The sequence below is a fragment of the Pygoscelis adeliae genome, unplaced genomic scaffold (assembly GCF_000699105.1).
Source record: "Pygoscelis adeliae isolate BGI_AS28 unplaced genomic scaffold, ASM69910v1 Scaffold339, whole genome shotgun sequence".
Taxonomy (NCBI): Eukaryota; Metazoa; Chordata; class Aves; order Sphenisciformes; family Spheniscidae; genus Pygoscelis; species Pygoscelis adeliae.
Window position 1 is genome coordinate 287,708 of NW_008825544.1, and position 15,585 is coordinate 303,292.

A 15,585-nucleotide genomic window follows, 5' to 3' on the forward strand; every position below is an offset into this window, starting at 1 on the left:
GCCATGGGGACAGCTCGCCCCGCGCAGGCAGCCAGCGATCGGCAGCCTCTGCCAAGCAGCGGGGGCGAAACCCCCCCCAGCTCCTGCCAGGCTGCCCACCGCTGCCAAAACCCGGCCGAGTTCGGCCGTTCCCTCCTACCACGTCCCACCTTTTTATAAGAGTATAAAGAGCTATTCTGCTTTGATGGCCAGCCAGGAAGCTCGCCCGCTCTGAATGAATCGCTGCTATTTTCCACTCCGGCTCTCCCCTCCTCATCCTCTGTTGGTACCGGAGATAAAAGGCCCCCGGGAGAAGGTTGTGGTCCCCACCACGAGCTGCCTGCGTTTCCCTTCCCAGCTCCCTGGCCATGCTGCCTTTCACTCGTGGGAGCGGATCACCGCCAGCAGGTCGCAACCCAAGTGGCGCAGGGGTGCCCGGGGAGCGCGGTCTGCTTCGGCACCCGCAGGCTGCAATATTCATGGAGCAGAACGTGATCCAGCAAAGCGCGGAGAAAGAGCCAGTTTGAAAGGATTTCGATATCTGTGGACACACAGTGGACTTGTATTTTTTTGGATATCAATAATTTAAGTGACACCGCATTTCCATTAAAATACGCAGCTCCACTAAGAGGAAATGTTTTATAACAAAGTGCTCACTACCTGTTGCAACATTTGTCGGGAAAATGATATCCTATTAATATTTTAAACTTCAGGGCTGGAAGAGGATCCCTGCAGTCTTTTATTCATCCTCGGCTAGAAACTGCAGTCCGAGGCTTTCATCAAGACTCCAGCAGACCCATAAACACGGCCTTTCTCTGCACGCACAGATAATTTGGGGGCTAGTTAGCCAAGAGAACTTGAATCATAGTCGTGAAGTACAGGCAAAGCATTCATTCCTGAAAAACCACTGGCTCCTAAAATACTCTGAGCTCGTTTGCAATCCTGCAAATTGCTAGCCAACGGCGGGTGAAGCAGAACACAGAAACAGGCTTGAAAAATGAAATAAAACCCAGGGTGCCTTCATTAAGTGGAAAGAGCTTTGCACAACAACGCTGTATCGATAATGAAAAAGCCAGCTGCTAACAGTTCCTGCCACCCTCTTTCCTTATAGCTCAATATTATTAAACGTAATTTGACTAAAGCATTGAACATTTAACTTGCTAATTATCTTCCTCATCACCAACTCGGCTGCACTGAAGTCGCAGCTTTGAAATTGCAGCCGATCTGCTTTAATGTTCCAGGGCTGTTGATGGAGGGCAGGGAGGGGCGGGGAGGAAAGGGAGATGAGCTCGAGATACACTCTTTGAAGCACACGAGTCCAAAACACACATGCGGCATCCCCAGTTTTCCAGGGGACAGCATCATTCCTCCCCTGTCCATAAACATGCACAAAACCTGCCCCTGAGCACTTATCCCTTCATTAAGCGTACGCTGATACTGCAGTGATGCTGAAGCAGTCGGCAATGTTTTACTCGTATTAATGATGGCTCAAACAGCAAGCACCCTCTCTTGCTGCTCCCTGTCTTTGCAGGGCTTCCATAGGAGGCAGCTCTGACTGCTGCAAACCCTTGTGCAGCACGTGAAAATGCAGATGGAACCATTTCCTTCTCTTTGATTTGCTGAAACAAATAAAATATACTAGAAGCTTTGATTACACCAGCTGGTTATTTTGTAGGTATACATAAATTACAGCAATTATAGGGGTTGTTTTTTAATTGCATTATAACATGCTCATAACTTCCCCAAACATTCACCTTCTGGCCTGAAATACAGAATAGTTGATTTCTCTACAATTGGGAAGAGAAGTGAGAAAAAGAGATAAAAAGGAAACACCACCATGGCCTTGAGCAAAAGTCATTGGCGCTCAGTGAGATGAAGGGGTCGGGTCACCCAGGTGATGGAAACACCCGTTCACCCGGGGATGGCAGGACCGGAGGGGAAGAGTGCACAGACACAGTCACCGTGGGAAAGCAGCCAAGCCTTTCCCAGCCTGAGCTGGCTGTGGCTGTACAGCTCGCAAAATACCCCACCAGGATCAAACCCCCTCCAGCAGCTTTGACAAAGCAGCTCAGCGGCTGCACCCCCTCATTTACCTGCAGGTGACCAGATGCAAAATAAATATATTTGGCACTCAACCAAAGGAGCTGAATAACATGGCACTGATGTTCATATTTTCTTTAGTTATGTGCATGATGAGCAACAACTTCTCGATTTTCCTTTTTCTCCAAACATCAAACAAGCAGTTGAACTAAATATGGATTTCTCTATTCCTGTTTGAAGATAGCATCAAGGTTGGGGGTTCAAGACAACTTTAGGAATTATAAATATTAGGCTTCCTCCTGGTCCACTGTGCTTTGTCAAACACGACCCTGCCTGCAGCCGGCAGGAGCGCATCCTGCACTCCCTGCGCTGCTGGGAGCCATGCTCCATGGCAGGTCTCCACCCCACCCACCAGTCTGGAAGCTGGTCCGCACTGGGAAACTCAGCTGGCCTCGTGGCTTTAACCAGCTGGGAGATGGGAGCAGAGCAGCCTTTGAGCCCCAAGCAGGCTGGCAGGGGAAGGGGTCCGCGCTGAGCCACTCAGGAGCATCACACAGACCTGGTCTTGCTAGAGCCACCGGGTGATGGGGGGGTCTGATTCCCACGGGCTTTGAGCCACGTGAGCCTCAGGTCTTCTCCACCAGTGGGAACCCCTGGGCGTGGGACAGGTGAATCTGGAGTGCCCTGTAGCTGGGGAAAGCCTTAGACACGGGAGTGCAACAGCTACTGGTGGCATGGGGGGCTTTTGCTGCTGCTGCTCTGTGCTGACATTAACTTGCAACCAGCCCTAGTGCTGCTCTGATGGGCGAGAGGGCTCACCCCAGCGACCCTGGCGAGACGGCACGGGAGGGTGTCATTTGGCTCTGCCTTATTACAGGACCAGCTTTCCACATTTATCTTCATGCAAAGGCAGCCAAAACTGGCGAGTGTTTACTTTCAGTGATTTATTTAGGGCTTTTTTCATTGCCCTTGTTCATTTATAATTGCTTTCAATAAAGGACACAGGTCCCTGCCCTGCTCCCTCCACATACCACAAACACAAACCACGTGTGCATCCATAAACACGTGCACGCACACACGCACAGAAGTCAAACCAGCTGCGAAATGCTTCCCCGCACACCCACTGGACGGCCCCGACTTCCAGGGCTGCAAAGCGGCCAGAAAATGGGTCCCTGGATGCCTACCACCATTCACCAGCTTCACCAGAATGATGCAGAGGAAGGGCACCTGTGGCAGCTGGGTGGGATTTCTGCCGGGCTGAGGATGCACGGCCAAGCCCTCGGCAGCTGAGGATGTGCTGTCAGGTCTCCTGGCACGGGGAAGGACTGCTGCTGGGTGTCCTCTGCCCAGTTTGGAGCAGCACAAGAAAGCCAGATGCCATCAGTATATTGCCCAGGGTATCTGGAGTCTGCCACGATCACTCCTGCGGGAGCTGGTCAGATTTTAAAACCACAGTCAAAGTTCTTGATGGCATCCTGCAGCTGCAACACTGCTGGAGCCATGGAAAACCCACACCCGTGTCCCCGCTCCTGGCCAAAACGCTGCTTTGCACTGAGCTTCTGCCCCAGGCACCCTCTGGCTTCATGGGGATGAGGGGCACCGACGCAGCTTGTCTCGGGAACGCCAGTGCGGCTTCTCCTCGGAAGCGGCAGCCGGCCTGGGTTAGCTGCAGCCAGCTCCCACCAGGGTCAGTTCCGACCCCATTTGCCTCCCTCCAAGGTGCATTTTGGGGAGGGAGGGTGACGGGGTGGTTGTGCAGCATCCTCCCAGCTCCGCTAACAACAGCTGCCTCCGTGCTGCCAAACTGAAAACCTGGGCATTGGTGAGCACAGCATAGACCAGGCTCTTCCCCGTGGCCGCAGCAGGTCCAGAGCCCCGGCACCACGCCCATGCCGGTGGATGCTCCCGCTCCCATCTCCCCTCCCCGCCGGGCAGTGAGAGGACTGAGCATGGGGCCCACCCGCTATTTACTACCATCAACCCCGGTAGCGACACATCCCTCTGCAATGATGTTTATAACCAATTCCCAGCCCCCAGAAAAAAAAAATAATCAGGGGGAAAATATGATAAGCAAGTCAGCTGCCTGCCTTTGCTAAAAGAATTTCCCCAGACAATAGGACAAGTGACAGAAAGACACGACTGAGCTGCTGAGAGGCTCCCGCACAGCTCCCGCCTTGTGACACTAATGCATTTTAAGTCGCTTTGGAGCAAAACGTACTGAGTAAAAGCTGAAATAAACTGCCAGCTTTCAGTGCCTGGTATCACCCTAACCAGCAGAGCTGACCTAGAAAATCAAGTAATTTGTTACGGCAAGGTTCTAATTGTGCTGAAGAGAGTCTAGAGCAGGAGCCCTGAGCCAGGCAAAGAGGCTCTGATAGTTATCCCACCAGTCAGCCACCTGCACGGAGAGGGACAGGGATCGAGGGGAAGCGCTTGACCAACAGACGAGGATGCACCTGAGGGTGCAATTCAATGCACTGCAAAGACAACTTGCAACATCCCCCTCCACGTCCCCTGCCCAGTCAGAGCAGTTAAGAGCGGCTCTGAATCTGTTTATCCTGACTGGCTCTTTCTATGCTCACCTTCGTGCTGGCTTGGGAAGCAGCTCCGGAGGAAAGCCCCCCCATGGGGAGCAGGGCTGGTGGCTGGGGGGGCAGGGGGTGTGCCACGGCACAGGGCTCCCCACCACATCCACCCGAGCAGCATCACAAGTCTTGCAATGCTCCCTGCTGCCCATGCAATCCACCCTGCAATCACCCATGCTGCCCCGGCATGTGGTGCTCAAGCAATGTCCCCGGTCCCCAGCCTGCCGTCCTGGGGGTCCCCAGCCCATCCTCTTCACCCCATGCACAGCAAGCACAGAGTTGTCTCAGTCCAGCAAGACCTGGGGCTGGATCCTGCTCTCAGTGGGGCAGGTCCGCCATTTCAGTGGCTGTGCTCCAATTTGCAATGAGATAAAAGGGAGGAAGGAGTCAGCCCGGAGCCCAGAGGGGACGCTTTGCTGGGCTGAGCAGGGACACGGCTGCAGAGGGAGGGCAGGTAGGATCAGAAATCAGTGCTCCTCCACACAGCATTTCAATGCAGACTGCATTAGCATGTGCTGTATATAGCGTCTCCTTGGGAATTTAAATTTAGGAGAGAAAAATAAAATAAGAAAAAACCCAAGTAAACAGGGCTAACTGAATGTAAAATCTGCAGCTGTTTGTTGTGCCACTGCCTAATTAGCACATACTGGATTTGCATCTTATCGGCTCTTCTTGAGCATCTTCTTTTGGACTGAGCTAACAAGAATTGCTTGAACTCGTCCGATTACAGGGAGCAAACCCCTCTTCCGTCTCACCTCATGAGACGGAACACCCTGGGTTTGTAACACAATCCCTCCCCATGCCGGCCGGGCTTTGCACAAACCCCCACATCCACCCCCCGTGGGACACTATTACAGGTGCGGCAGGTTCCCAGCAGCTCTGGCGCTTAATTCCTGGATGGTCCCAAAACCAGCCTAATGAGAGCAGACGAACCTGTGCAGAAATCTGCTTAACCACTACAGCAGCAACGCGTTATTTACTCCTCCTTTCCGCGGCAGCTCTGCCGAAGGGCTCGCGCAGAAGTCGCGCATGCTTCTTCCCTTTGTCCTTTGGCACTCCTGATCCCTCCATCACTGCAAAGGACGAGGAAACGACACACTGACCCTGGAGGCCATGAGGGTTTGAGCTTGACTTGTTTCCCCACCAGGTTTCCAAAGCTCCTGACCAGGCACCGCCGAGCGTAGCTGGACTCGGTGCAGCTGTCCTCCAGCGGCATGGCGGGCAGGGAGGCAGCACCTGGCTCTTGCAGGCAGCTGTATCATGCATTGGTTTATTTTTATTTCTAGCAGTATCTAACAAGCACTGCTTTGGCCACTGGCTTGTAACATCTAGAGCTTCTCGCCACAGAGGATGCAAGTCCGTCGCTGAAGGAGGGACAGGGAATTGCCACTCAGATGCTTGCTGGAGAAAATGCCCAGCGGGCAATCAAATGTCCTGATGTCTCCAAAACAGGAGACGTCCCAGTTAGCTGTGAGCTAAATACAGCCAGCTGGAGCGTGCAACCAAAGGGGTGACCCTCCCCCTGCTCACACAGGTGCTGCCCAGGCCATGCCATGGGGGTTCGCCTGGGGCACATGGGGGCAGGAGGCTGTGCTGGCAGGGACCTCCCTGGGATGCTCCTGCACCTATCTCAAGCCCTCGTTTCCTTAAGAAAGGCTGCCAGGGGCTTCTCTTGCCAGGCTCCCTCTAAACGAGAAATGCACTTCCTCCAAGGGGAGGCAGCCAGGCTTCTCCAAACCCATCACCTAAGGAGACAGTAAGGTTTTTTTACCCTTCACATAATTGCTGTGTCTTTTACTGCTCTGGACGCTGGTACTGCAGGTGATTTTCTCAGCAGATCCCCCAGGACCTGGCTACACATCAAGGTAAAAGTCTTCATTAGAGCCCAAATTCCCTTACCCCAGTGGTAGGAAGGAAGGCGCTCCTTGCCCAACACATGCACACAGGCACGTGATCACATGCCTGATGGAGCTTAAGAGCAGCAACATCAAAAGCTCGCGGCTGATTCGGAGACCCGCAGTCCCCCTGCGACCTGCCCTGAAGCCCCTCACCAGCAGCCAGAGGGGTGGAGAGGGTCTGCAGCCCAGAGGAAGGCGCTGAGCAGAGCAAGCAAGTGCTCACGGGCAGGGAGGAGAGTTTTCTGCCCACAGATGTGCTTACCGAAAAAGCAACGTGTTTCTGACACTTCATCCTTCCCTAATAGAAAGGGTATGGGAAAATTATCTGTCGTGACTGACAAAACTCTTCCACTCAGCATCCTGTGCATGGCTGCAAGGAGCCCTCAGCTCACGGGTGACAAACAATCTCCAAGACTCATCTGGCCTGTACAAGAGCTGGTGTCTTCCCTGAGGTGGGTGCAAGGCTGCAGAAACCTCAGGCCAGTGACCCCAAAGCACCACAGCCACAACAGCTGCTGATGCTACCCAGCCCACAGTCGCCCCATCCCCTGCCTTGCAGCAGGGCAGGAGTCAAGGGCAGACTCTGGCGTGGTCCACGTGCCCCAGGGTCCCACCCTGTATCTTCACCGCAAGTCACCCACATGCCTGCAGGTGTCTTGTTGATATGAGCCATTGACTGGACGTGAAACGAAGGGTCCATTAGCGTGCGTACAGCCGCCTGAGTAACAGAGTGACTATGAAGCACGAACAGCAAATTGCTTTGTTAGGGTGAGATATTTGATGCCGAAAAGCGATGGAGTTAATAATGAAGATGTGATGGCAGCAGCCGCCCTTTCTCTACTGGAGGAAAAAAAGAGGAGCAGCCAGGGCTTCTCCCTGTGCGCTGCCCAGGTGTTCCTGCTGCCCTGTCACTAGCCCATGGCCACTAACGAGACAGCAGTCGTTAGAGGCTCCTAGGTAGGGGAGTGGGTAAGCCTCCTTTGCAGCAGCAAAGACATGGTAACGAGAATGGCTTGTTTATCCTTCTCAGGAAATTCCTCTCCTCCCGCGGCTTCAGATGAGCTCTGTTTTTTGGCAGGATGGGAGGGAGGATGGAAACCATACCGGCATCGCTCACAAGAAGAGTTAGAGCATGCCTGTTCGATTTACACAGATGTGGTTCATAACCACTGAGGCAGCTGGAAAATCCCGCAGTCGGAGTGAAGAGGCACTTAAAATGAAAGGACATGTCATATTTTTGCTCACCCAGGTTCGTAGCACTGTCAGCTTTTTGTGAAGATGCTCATTGGTGCCGCTGAAGCAGCCCCGGTGCCGCAACAGCTTTACACCTCGCAGGGAAAGCCTCGTCCTGCAGCCGCTGCCCTGCGAAGCCGCCAGGAAACCTCTTCCAAGATTCTTCCTCACCTCTTCCGAGATTTGTAACACCACCCGCTTCTGCAAGCGCATCTCATCCTCCTGGCAAACCCATGCTGTGCTAGAGAGAGGCCCACAGCTGGCCGCGGGGCCGGGGCTGGTGCTACGAAAGGCACCTTTGGTTTTTGGGGGGATGCTAGCAACAGCCAGCACTTGCCCCGGATGCTGGCTGGTGCTGCCAAGGGGTGTGTGCTCACGGTGAAAGACCTTACCATGGGGACACAACTGAAGCACATCCTCAACTCTGGTGGAGATTTCAACTTCTACCAACGCACATGTATGCACGCAGAGCTTTTGTTTTCTTAAGGTACATCTGGTTTCTCAACTAAAGAAACGAGAGGAGAAAAATGGCCGTGGGTAAAACTCGCTGCTTGTCAATGGGAGCAACCCAGGGTCACACTCGCCTCCTCCCAGAAACTCGCTCTTTGGCCTCGTTTCCCCAGGAACACGACAAAATCTTTCTGCTCCTACAGAAAGGCAACCTGAGGAACGGGTTGGGAAGAGCACGCTAATTCTCTTATAAATCAAAGCTGTCCTGCACAGCTCCAAGGAGGGGGGGAAAAAAATCACATGAAATAGTTTAATGTTGTCATTTCTCCAAAGCTGCTGATTAGTTGCAGACTTGGTCTGAAGCATTGTTTTGGCAAGTTTTGCCGCCTGGCTGCTTAGCGTGCATCTCGAGGACTTATATTTCCCCTGTTCGCTCTTTCTGTCCCTGCGCTACTTAATAGAAACAGGGGCTTTGCTTCCGAAAATATTCCTTCAGGCAAAGATCCTCTAAGAGCCCTAACACCTGCAAGTCCTTGGCACGAGTCATCCTCCTCACCACAGAGAGAAGAGGAATGGCTCGCTGGTGATGGATAACCTCTTGCTGCTGGAGCTCATCCACACAAGCGCGTCTCCCAAGGAACGAGCTGTTCCTTGGCAGCCACGTTGATCCGTTTTCCTGAGTTAAACGAGAAGAAGGACGAGAACAAGGCAGCTGACACCCCTCCCTGTTACGGGGTGACTAGACCTTCTCCTCAGTCATCACAAGGTGTGAGGGCTCCAGCAGTAAATCCACACAACTGCAGTGCACGGAGGGGAAAGCCCGCCGAAGCACAGCACGCTCCTGTGGCACCACGGGCAGCCTGCAGCTCCCGGGCTTGCACGTGCCTTGTCCTGGGAGCTGGAGGAGAAAGCCAGGAGCTGCCCAAAGGAGAGGTCAGCTTTCATGCTTCCACCAAATAAACTTCCAGCAGAGGCTGGTTCCCTTCATCCCAGTGACAAGTCAGTGCAGGGCACAGCACAGCAGCTTTTTGGGTGGTCTCTCTTCTGCATCCTTCGTCACTGACTGAGACATCCTGGGACAGATCTTGTTATGACATCCATTTCCAGTCTACGGAGGGGCAGGGACATCTGGCAGCTCACCTCCAAGACCCCAAATCCTCTGGCTGTCAGAAGGCACACACCGAGGCGCAGGGCTGGCTGATGGATGCGGGAGTACTGCAGCATCTCTCCCTGTTATCCAGCTGCCCAAGGCTGACCCCACGGATGGGATAAATGCTGCCTGCCAGCCAGAGTGACCGCAGGCCTTGCAGAAGACCAGATGGCCTGAGGAGCACATTTTAATGGCAACCTGCTTCCACAGTCAGCCCTCCGCTACATGCTCCCTTGATGGGTAAGATGAGCAGAGGATGCACAGCAGCGTTCATCTACCCAAAGGTAGCTGTTTGCATCTGTGCTGGTCGCCCAGATGCTCACCAGAAGTGATGCTCAGAAGTGGTTCATCCCTGAGGTTTACAGCTGGAACAGAGCAGTGCAGCCACCCTGGAGCATTTGCTCCTCTCTCTGGATGTCAAGGTGGTCCCGATGGGATCCTGCCATGGCCGAGGGCTGACCTCAGCTGAGTCAGGGCTCCTTTCTGGCCTCCCCAACTCGGCACTGTGAAAGACCTCCAAAACATTAACAAGTTACAAATAAATCAAGAAATCAGAAGAATAAGAGTTACTGGTGATACCAAAAAGCTTTCATTTCCAAGTCAGCTATGAAGAGAGAAGCATCTGGGGACCAGGCTGGACACAAAGCCTGGGACAGCACCAAGCCACCCTGCAGTGGTGACTGCCACCTCCTGTTGCTCGGAGAAGAGCCACGCTGCTGGCACAGCCCAGCAGTACGCAGGTGTGCTCCTAGGAGCATCCCCGCAGTGCTAAAGTGGAGCTGACACTGGCTGAAAAACCCACCTGTGCAGCCAGAGAAACATCGAGACCTTTGGCCCTGGTGCAGCCAGATTGGGTCAGAGAGGCTGCTGTGGGTGCTGGGACCACTTTTGGGCAGACCCTGGCCACAGAGATGAGCCTGGAGGAGGAGGACAACGCGTCCCCAAGGGCTTTATCCCTGTGCCCAGCAAGGTCCGAGAGGACAGGTTACATTCAAAGTTGGACATATCCCTTGACTTTCCAGCCTAAAACCATCCAGCCACAAAAAGAAGCTAACAAGGCACTACAGAGCTTGCTTAACGAACACTTCTGCAAAAATACGGCAGAAATGCATATGGCTTATTTAAGTCCTTCAGTGTTTATGTCTTAATCTTTTCAAAGCAATTCTTCTATTATTGGATATTATCACGGTTTTCTGTATCATCGCAGCAGTGTTGAAAATTGTTTGAATATTTTATTAAATTCATGCTGACTGTGACAAGCCAGTTTTTATTCCTGAAGCCATCTAACCATTAGCTGCTTGTTTGAGCTGTCCTATTTAAATACTCCGAGACTTTACTCCTCCGTTCAGGCTGCGTCCTTTTCAGCTTAAAATAATGTGATTTTCAGACATCTTATTAAATTTGCCACATTTGATGTAAAAATTCCCAAGCTACGGTGAGTCCTGAGCTTATTTGTTTATCTTCCACTACTTTTATTTATTCCTTTAAAAAGACAGAGCCAAAGAAAAAGATTTCTACTTGTCCAAGCAATGTCTTTTATCCAGGAATTTTCCTCTAGTGAGTAATTTCTGCTTTCTTCCAAACCAGTACCAGGAGGTCTAGAGAGGTCGTTTTGTGATGCTCTGTTGTAGGTACCACCAGCAGCTGCATGTCCCAAGGGGTAGAAGGAGCTGCCGGGGAACAAACCTCCCCACCTTCCCCATCTCTAAGCCCTGACATGGGGATGGATTACGGTGTGCTAAAGGAGCCGGAGCCAGCAGCAGCCCCGGCAGCCCCTCCCCAGCCACGGTCCACTCACGCCAGCCCCAGAAATCCCCAGGGCTTATCTCAGGAGAAACCCTGGAAGCGACTCTGCTGTCCCCATGGGAACCGAGCATCGCCTGCATCCCTGCTTCACTGAGAAATCCCATCTCTTGGAAAAATAAGTCATTAATAACCATTCTGTTTTATTCTGGCAGAGTTACGAAACCACAAAAATTGAGGAGAGAGGACAAAAAAAGAAAGAAGACACCGCAGATGTCCACCTGCTCCTTCAGCCCTAATTCTTCAGCCTTCAGTCCTTTCAGGTTCTGCCTCTCCCGTGCTGCAAAAGTGACTCCGGACCTGAGCATCCCACCAGAGCGATCGCCAGGACACGGCATGGACAGGGCTGTGGGGCTGGTTCCCACCGGCCGCCTCGTCTCCTGCGTACATCTTCAGAAGAGCAGACCCGAGCTCCGGCTAAGCACCCGTTTATAGCTCAGGGAGGTGTTATCAGACCTGGACGAGCACTAGGGACTTTGAAACCTTTTTGAAGCTTCCTGCAGCTCTTTGTTTTCATTGGGATTAGCGAAGTTTATCATCCTTTCGGGTCATCATTGCAGAAAGCGCAAGCAGCCTCGGCAATGATGCCGAAAGCCCTCCCGGCGACAGTGCACAGGGACAGCATGCCTGAGACGAGAGTGTAACAGAAGGTTTGGCCAAACCAAATGTTTTCCATAGATTGAAATGAAAATTTTATTTCAATTTTGACCCACTCTAACAGGGGGGAAGGGTGGGAGTGAACTAACTGGACTTGGGCAGTTTTAACATAACCTCTACAGCTGCACAAAGTGTTTGGGGTTCCCAAATTTTTAATGGTGAGAAGCAGGAATCATTAATAAAAGACCAATCTCCTGACGTGAGACATGAAGGAGTTGAGCGAACTGTGCTTCAGAAGCACCTCTCTCTCCACTGATGAGAAAGGACATCTGATGGATTGACTTGGATGCAAGCATCTCCAGCACGTGACTCCAGGCTGAGAAGAGCAAACCCATCCAAAACCAATCAAAATTAGGAAAATTTAAGGTCATTTCAAAGTTCTTCCTCCTTCTTAAAAAGTCACAGTTAGGAAAATACCCCTGCAAAATGCTTCACTAGGAAAAAGGTGGGAACCGTCAAAATCAAGTGATTTACCATGTGCCTTCTCTGTTCCAGCTCTCCCTGACCTTCGGGCGCTGAAGCATGCGGCCACGGTACCCCAGCAAGTGTCTCTCCTCTTCCCTGCCTGTCATACAGGTGATAAGATGACAGATATGACAGCTTGCTAGAAAACTGGCTTCATTTAACCAGAAAAGCAATAGCCTGATGATTTTTCTTGATCACTCTCTGGAGGTTGCAAGGGAACAAGCTCCTTTCATCTCTCAGAGATACTGCTGCAGGTCCCCACATCGGAGACAGAGGATTTATGGGCTGGCAGCAATGCAGATTCCTTCCTCAGATACCCGGTGTTTTAAAGACACCTGAGGTGACCAAATCCTGTTTTGCAGGGCGTGCTAGGTCTCCTAGGGTCTGCGAGACCCTGGTGGGGTGGAAGGCTTACATGGTCCCGCACCCAGAGAGCTACACCAGCAGCATCCCATGAGCCAGACGGGGGAGAAACCCACCCCACCGGGTCAAGGTTAGGCAGAAGTTACACACACAACCCTTGGAAGGCAGAGACTTCAAAGGGCTTGCAACAAATCACAGCCTATAATGAGGATTAACAACCTCAGACATGGAGAAAGGATTAGAAACCAGAATACACCGAGCGTGTGAAGGACCCCTTCTGAATGCAGAGGAATAACTAGAGGACAAAGCTAACAACGATGCAGCTCGACAATACATCAGACCATGAGAAAACAGATCCTGCAAAGCCACTCTGCTTTACAGCTGAGGAAGGACTGTCAGACATGAAATAGGAGTGGGGTTGTAGCTAGCAGTACCCTGTTACCATTGGCTTTGAAGCCAAAAGTGAACAAAACTCCTTTCAAAGTCTAAAAGATAGACAACACAGCTTCATTCCCATAAATATGTATATCCTCATGGAACAAATGACTGGTGGAACAGAAGATGCATCCTTTGAAGGATTTATATGAATACATGGTAGGCAAAGACAAAGAACAACATAAAAGTTGCTCTTAGAAGCTGCCCTGAAAAGGAAGGGAAGCGAAGGTGGGTGGAGACCAACTCCAGCAAACATGAGTCTTCACGGGTTCACTAATGATAGTGCGATTATGTTAACTACTCTTCCTACAGATGCCCCTAAGAATATTCCTACGGGTATGTGAGAATCTCACGCGCAGATGGGATTTCCGGGAAAAAAAGCCTGACAAATACTGATCTGAGGCACACAGAGAGCATCAGAATAGCGGGAGACTTAGTGTCACTGATAATGTTCGAGCTCAATTATTAAAGGCAGAAGAGGACAAACTAACTAAAAGAACACCAATAAACGTTTTTGCCCTTAAAGTTTCCTAAGGAAAAAAATAAAGACCATAAATATCCTTGAACACGAAACACTAAAATGAATTTGGACTACTAGGAAGAACAACATGTGGAGATGATCTAAGGAGGAACTGTAGGAAGTCTACAAAGGGACAAATACAGTCAGTGAAGTGGGATCCCAATGGCTTCAGTGGGCTGGAGGTGCGGGCAGGACAACGCAAAAGGCCTGGGCTGAGCATCCCTCAGGAGTCTCTTCCTACAACGTTCAAACTTGTAACAGACCAGACAGAAAACATAACCATAATGAATGGCATAACCATCATGGAAGACACTGAAGTTTTAACAGAAGAAGATGTAGGAAGTCCTAATGTGAATTATGAGCAATAGGAAAAATGTGCCCTTGACAAAAAAAAAAAAAAAAAAAAAGTGGGATGGGTTGTTAGAGCAGCAATATTGTGATAAATTAAGAACTTTTTAAAACACTTGGAGAACTGAAGCTCCAAATCAGACAGAGACCAAGCTCCACCTCTCAGGCTACTCACTCTTGTGAGGTCTTCCCTCCTCCCTGCCCTCCCTCACCGTCCAACCCTGGGCCCAGCCCTCCCGCTGGAAGCTCCACCAGGAGTGTTTCAGTGTCAATGAACCACTTGGGTTCTACCAAAAGGATCAGTTGCTTTGCTGGTCATCTCCTGAGCTGCTCTGACTGAAGACACCCTTCACTCTTCATCTTCTGAAGCTCTCAGTGTGATTCACAATCAAGAAAGCTTCATTATGCAAAAGCTTGCTTGCATTTACTCTCTCAAAATTGGAGAATACAGTTATACGGGAAGAAGCGTTGTTAGTATACCTATTTCATTTTCATGACTGAATGATAAACAGCACAGTGCCTGCGATTCCTTCCTCGGTAAAAGTTGTAATAAGTAAGTATATAAAATCACAGCGGGCTATATCAGCTCTTGTCAGCATTTTAAACACGGTCTGTCAGCTGAAGTGACTGTGTGATGCATCCTAAGGAGCTACGAAATCATCCAGTGGGCCATTTGCAACACAAGGCTTGGTGCACGGCTTGAGTTTTGAGAGGTCTGACAGCCTTTCCAAATTAATGTTATCATCTGAAGAGCTTAAACACCCAATCTGAGGCTGCAAAAAGGAAATTTGGAATTTGGCACATAGTTTACGCAAATTCATATTTGCACTTAGTAAACAATCAAGCTTCTGTTGCAGAAATGAAGAGATGAAATTCAATGAGTACTCACTTAACAGAAAGTTTAGGAAAGCGATAGAGAGAAATTCATGGAAGATTCATACATTTCCGAGGAACATCTGGTATCCATTCAACAATAAAAAGACGCTTTGTGATTTTCACCAGATAGATAATGGTTTTATCAAAGATTCACTAATTACTTCATTCAATTTCTATCACACCTTCCAAACCAAATTAGCAAAATTCAAGCAAAAAGTAATGAAAAATTGCGAGAAAGGTACTTGTTCTACCCACTTCTCCTCACTGCCTGGTCTGCATATCAATATTTAGATTCAGTTGTTCCAAAACTGAATATGAAATGCATAAAATGAATTAGAAGTAGAATTCACGCCTAAACACCAGGGAGATATGTTTTGAATTACAAATACAAAATTAGCTTGAAAGTGAAGCTGAAGCTGCTGCTTTTCAAATTATTGCAGAAAATGTATTGAATACTGCAGAGATCAGAAAGATACAGCATCAGAGGTCGATGACAAATGACGGGGGAGAAATCAATTCAAGGGGAGCTTGACTTGTGTTACGACCACGACCCAGAGTTTAGCTTTACTAAGCCAAAACACTGCAGAACATGATTTTAATCTAAAATATTAATTGGCAATAAAATGCATAAATTATATCTGCAAATGGCTTGTCCTCCAGATTGCCTGTTAGTCCCACCTTGTGCACTTACTTGGCCGCTCATCCTCCTTGCACTGGTGGCTTTATCATCTTCATCACCACTTCACTTCTATCCACCATGGCATGGGCATTCAACTCTTTTCC

General features: G+C 50.3%; 1 protein-coding gene across 2 annotated transcripts in view; it reads right to left on the reverse strand.

The window, feature by feature from the left end:
• The window catches only part of MID2 (midline 2), a 92,607-nt gene that overhangs the window by 39,602 nt on the left and 37,420 nt on the right, over nucleotides 1–15,585 (reverse strand). The gene's annotated exons all lie outside the window — the stretch shown is intronic.